This window comes from Squalius cephalus, assembly GCF_949319135.1.
Source record: "Squalius cephalus genome assembly, chromosome: 11".
NCBI classification, from domain to species: Eukaryota; Metazoa; Chordata; class Actinopteri; order Cypriniformes; family Leuciscidae; genus Squalius; species Squalius cephalus.
Window position 1 is genome coordinate 29,665,876 of NC_137132.1, and position 6,453 is coordinate 29,672,328.

The following is a 6,453-nucleotide window of genomic DNA, read 5'->3' on the forward strand; positions in this document are numbered from 1 at the left end:
TTCTCTAAACAATTTGTACTTACAGCACCACAAAATGGACTACCTGCAAAAACCTACTGGCTCAAATCCTTATAATGTATAAAAAAAACCCCGCATTTTTACAATTAGTTCAACATTTTTGCATTTAATGACTTATGCAAGGAACTAATGCCTAGATGTTTTGAGGTGTAAGACTATTCAACAGAGAACCAGTATATTTTGAGCAACATGACATTAGTTGCCTAATTGATAGGCATGTAGCCAAGCTATCAATTCCAGAAGAATGAGAAATTGATTTTATGATGTGCACAAGTGAGTAAATGATGTGGAGGTTGAACAAGTAGTTTTGTTTTTGAGAATTTCTGATGATCTCGACTGAGAGAAACTGTCATTTCCACGAGGGAGGCAGACTTTACACGACGCCATGGCGCCCTCTGCAGGCTCAGCGATCAACAGCTACAGTTGAAGAACACATGAAGACCTCCAATGCAAAAGCCTCTAAAAGCCACCTCTGCCAAAAACGAGATAATAATATTGAGTGAATGCTCTCCGCACATCATCAAATACTTTCACTTCAAACTCACTAAATCCCAGCCTCTGCCCATTCAGAAATGCCGGTAGACTACTTGGGTAGAAGCCTAATAGCCCTGCATAGGAGCCTGTTAAAATGTTAATATTATCAAAAAAACTTTAGACGGACTTAGAGGCTTTTGCATCTTAAGTCTTCAAATGTTTAGAGGAGATGCTAGAGCAGTTTTTACTTTATTGTCTCCCTCAGCAGGTTGTTTTATTTCAGCAGAACAGATATTAAAGATATGAATTAGATAGATAGATACTAGAATTTAGATAGATAATACTTTTTTTTTCTTTTTTTAGACCTTTTGTTTAAATGCAACAAAAGAAGGAAGACAGCATAAATGCAAAGGAACAGCATAAAGGAAGACAGCATAAATCATAAATGCAATCCATTTATGCTGTCTTCCTTTAAAAAGTTAGTGAACAAAAGCTCAAATACATAGCTTTATATTCTAATATATATATATACAGTCATTTATTTTTGTGATGCAAAGCTGAATTTTCATCAGCAAGTACTCCAGTCTTTGGTGTCTTATATGATCCTTCAGAAATCATTCTAATATGATGATTTGATACTCAGTTATTATCAATAATGGAAACAGTTGTGCTGTTTAATATATTTTTTTGGAATACTTTTTTCAGGATTCATTGATGAGTAAAACGTTAACAGCATTTATTCATAAAAACAGCATTTATTCAAAATAAAAACATTTCTAACAATATAAATCGTTACCATCACCTTTTATCAATTTAACACATCCTTGTTGAATTAAAGTACTAAAAAAAAAAGTTATTGTTCCCAAACTTTTGAACGGTAGTGTATATTGTTACAAAAGATTTCTATTCTAAATAAATAGTTCTTTTTAACTTTTTATTCATCAAATAATCCTGAAAAAAGTATCTCAGGTTATAAAAAAAATATTAAGCAGCACAACTGTTTCCAACATTGATCATAAATCAGCATATTAGAATGATTTCTGAAGGACCAAAGACTGGAGTACTTGCTGATGAAAATTCAGCTTTGCATCACAAAAATAAATTACATTTTAAAGTATATTAAAAAAGAGAGCCATTATTTTAAATTGTAATAATATTTCATAATATTACTGTTTTTTTGTTTGTTTGTTTGTTTTTTTAACTGCAGGCTTGATGAGCATAAGAGACTTCTTTCAAAAACATTAAAAATAGTAGTGTTTCCAAACTTTTGACTGGTACTGTATATATATATATAAGAGAGAGAGAGAGAGAGAGAGAGAGAGAGAGAGAGAGAGAGAGAGAGAATTTGAATTTTAAAATACCTTTTATTACAATTCAAGTCACACAAGAGAATACAGCTGAGTTTTTAAAACTCACAAGATACTGTTGAAAGTCAAAATATTATTATCAACATTACACAGTACGTCTTTTATACACCACCTTTGTTCAAACATCATTAAATTTTTTGTGGCATCGTAGTACCGGAAATCGACTAGTATTCTAGATTTCAACAACAAAGAGAAAAGCAATATTACATCTACGTCAGAATCCTTTTCAATCTTGCTTTTTCTACTTACATAGATTGCCATTTTTGCTTGCCCCAAAAAGAAGTTAAACAACTGACACTCATAAGACCGAATTCTTGAATACTTAAAACCACAAATAAAAATCTCCATGGAGAACACTTCATCAAATTGCTTAAATAAATCATGTAAAAGAATAAACAAAGGTCCTAATCTTCTGCAATGCATAAAAGTGTGAAAAACAGTTTCCCTTTGCAAGCAAAATGGACATTCAGGATTGACTCCATGGTTTATCACTGAAACAAATGCATTAACCGCTATAGTCCCATGCAAAACTCTCCATTGCAAGTCCCCTGTTTTTTTAAGCAATGGTGACTTATAAAGTGCCCCCCATTTAGGTCTTGTATTTTCACTTAGATGTAAAACATTACGCCACGGTGTATCTATCTTTCCATCAAGAGTCTTCTTGTTAAATGCTTTAACACAACAATCATACATTTCCTTACTAGATGCCTTTCCTTCTCCTAACAAACTTAAATTATTACATTTTAAGAAAAAACCTGTACACATTTCTAAATCAGGCATTAAAGACAGATTTGGAAACGGATCATCCTCCTTTGGTTGAATGTGCCCTTCTTCATAGTCTTTTATCATTTTTAACTCTTCATCTGTAATTGTTCCTTTCCATTTAGACAACAGCTGATTTAATACCCGTGTTGACCTCATCTTCATCATTCCTTCCATTGTTTTGGTGTCAGATAAAACAGGTCCAGTTATGCGAATTAGAGTCCCAACAGTAATGATGTGAGATTTCATAAGTAAGTCCATCAGAGCAGGAAAACATCCTCCATTTGAAACATCAAAACGTGATCCACAAATCAATGGTTCTTGCAATGTCCAGTACAAGGAGTCTGTTTTTTCACTTCTTAATACTTTAAAACATGACCATACTTTAAACAAATTACAGTAAAATATTGGTAGCTTAGATATAGACAACTTCTTAAGGTTCATCCAGAACAAAGGCTTATCTAGACCCAGACCTTCAAAGTTTCTAAAAATGATGGAAGCAACCAAGCTCCAATTCTGGTCTACTGAACTTTCAAGAAACCTTTGTGCATATTTTAACCGAAAAGCTGCCGCTCTGCTCTGTAAATGAACCAGACCTTGTCCCCCTTCGTTTTTAGACAGAAATAAAACACTTTGAGGCACCCAATGTAAATTGTCCCAAAAAAAGTTAACTAATATAGCTTGAATTTTCTTCAGAAGAAGTGCTGGGGGATCAATACATGTTAACCAATGCCAAAGAGTGGAGGCTACTAGATTGTTAATAATTAAAACCCGTCCTCTATATGACATATTAGAAAGTAAAAACTTCCATTTGTTCAAACGCCCCACTATCTTTTCTTCTATCCCCTCAAAATTCTTTTTTACAGTTGTATCATCTCCCAAATATACACCTAAGTATTTGAACCCATCTCTACTCCATTTTAACCCTGCGGGGAGACTAGGTTGCCCATGCAGCCACTTTCCAATTAAGATAGCCTCGCTTTTATTCCAATTAACCTTAGCAGAGGAAACAACCATAAAATCACTTAGAATCTTTGTTAGTTTTAACACATCACTTTGTTCTTTGATAAAAATGACAATATCATCAGCATAAGCTGATAACTTAAAATACTTTTCACATTTTGGAATAATTACACCCTTTAACTCTGCTCTAAATTTCCTTAACAGGGGTTCAATTGTTAAACTATACAACATGCCTGAAAGAGCGCAACCTTGTCTAATACCCCTATAAACACTAAAGGGGGCACATAAGTCACCATTCACCTTCAGCAAACTTTCAACATCACAATATAAAACTTTTAACTTATCAATAAAATTCCTATTGAACCCAAAAGCGTCTAAAACCTCCCATAAATAGCTATGTTCGATTCTGTCGAACGCTTTCTCTTGATCTAATGAAATCAGACCAAAATCAACACCAAAGAGCTTACTGACATCAAACATATCTCTAATAAAGGAAATATTATCAAAAATTTGCCTTCCTGGTACACAATAGGTCTGATCAGCGTGGATGACTTCTTCCATAACCCCACTCAATCTATTTGCTAATGCTTTGGATAAAATTTTATAATCACTGCACAACAATGACACAGGCCTCCAATTTTTAATGTCACTCAGGTCTCCCTTCTTTGGCAGTAGAGTCAGCACTGCTCTACGGCAGCTCAGTGGTAACCTTCCACTGTTTATACTTTCATTAATGACTGCAAGCAGATCGGCACCAATCTCAGGCCAAAAAGACTTATAAAAGTCTATAGATAGGCCATCTATTCCCGGTGCTCTGCCGCATTCCATGCCTTGGAGAGCTTTCTCTAGCTCTTCTAGCGTTATCTCTCTGCAGAGATCGGCGTTTGCCTCTCCAGTCACCTGAGGAAGATCCTCAATAAACACATTAGTGTTTGGCCTGTGTAGAAGTTCACTGCTATACAGTTCTTTATAAAATTCTACCGCTCTCTTCCGAATTTCTGTATGATCTGACAAGAATGCACCCTCTTTAGAACGCAAAACATGAATACATCTTTTTTGGCCATTTTTCCTTTCCAAATTGAAAAAAAATTTGGAAGATATATCCATCCACTCTATATTCTTAAAACGAGATCTGATCAGAGCCCCCTGTGCTTTCAGGTCTAAAATTCCAGCCAATTCTTTCTTCTTTCTGTTTAAAATTCCAATAAGCTCTTGATTCTGTTCTGTTCCAATAGATTCTTGAAGTTTCTTTATATCGTCTTCTAACTTTACCATTGAACGAGTTATTCCTTTAGTGATGTTGTAAGCATACTGTTGACTCAATTGTTTGATTTGGGTTTTTCCGAAATCCCACCACTGCTGCAAAGATTGAAAATCAGATTTGGTGGTTCTAAACTCATTCCAAAAAAATCTAAAGATCTCTCTAAATTCCATGTCAATTAAGAGTCTGTTATTAAAATGCCACATAGCGCTCTTTGGTTTTATGGATCCTAAAGTTAAAAAGCACTGAACTAAACTATGATCCGAAAAGCTAACTGGAATAATAGAGCAATCTCTGAAAATATTAAGTTGATGGCTAAAACCATAAAATCTGTCTAATCTTGCTAAGGACAACATATTATTATAAGTGTGACTCCATGTATAATGTCTCTGTGTCTTATGAAAGTTCCACCAAATATCTACAAGTTCATGTGTTTCTATAAATTGAATTAGCCTTTTTCGTGAAGCCATATGCGGCTCAACATGATTTCTATCTGATGCAAATTCAGTGCAATTAAAATCTCCTCCAATCAAGAGCAAATCTTCAGAATTGCAATTACTTACTGCTTTACATAATATATTTAGAAATCCCAATCTTTCAACTGCATTGGTGGGAGCATAAACACAACCAAAACAATAGAAAGCATTTTCAAATTGAGCTCTTACTTGTAAAAATCTGCCTTTCACCACTTCTTCTACTTCATATGAAATTGGAATGGAGTTTTTAGAAAATAAGATAGCAACACCGCCACTCAGAGATGTGTTATGACTAAAAATGGGTAACCCATCAAATTCTCTTGCCCAATTTTCCTCATTAGAGACATCACTATGAGTTTCTTGTACAAGTAGAATATCTATTTTCTTTATCTTGATTAACTCATATAATTCAAACCTTTTCTTCTCCTCTCGTGCCCCATTTAAATTAAGAGAGGCTAAGTTAAATTCCCTCATTAAAGAGAAGAAAAGGATAATCAAGACACACAAAAAAAGTGTGTTTTTAAAGCTTGGCATTGTCGACATTAATTCCTACTTGAGAATTTACTTTAGTGAGAATTTTTTTCAGTCTGTAAACCTCCTGATCAGAAAAAAGACCTTCACTCTTAAAAACCTTTGCTTTTTCTACAAATTGCTCTAGATCAGGAAAATACTCTGTAATGCGCACATTTCTCGCATTCTTCGTTGTTCTTAAAAAGAGCTTAATATCGTCTGCGCTGTAGGATTGTTCTGGCAACTCAATATTTGTTTGATCATAAGTAAAACTGCATTCTGAAAGGTCAGTTTCGCTGTCGGTATCAGTTTGACTATTTTCCATTATTTTCGATTTACTGTCATGGCTCTGCCTCATTCTCCTCTTTTGTGGCGTTTTAAAAACGCATTCATCTTGTTCTCCCCCAGAACACTGGTCTCTTTCCAGCTCCATGTTTAGAACCTTTTCAGAACTCTGCATATCTAGACCAACAGTTAACTGCTGCCCTTCATCAGATACAGAAGCTTCTATTTGCTCATTGCCCATTTGCTTCAAAGCTGCAGCTTCACTTGATGAATCGGTTAAGATAACAGGTTCTTGTACATTGTTTACCTCAACCACATCCACTGTTGAAGGCACCTC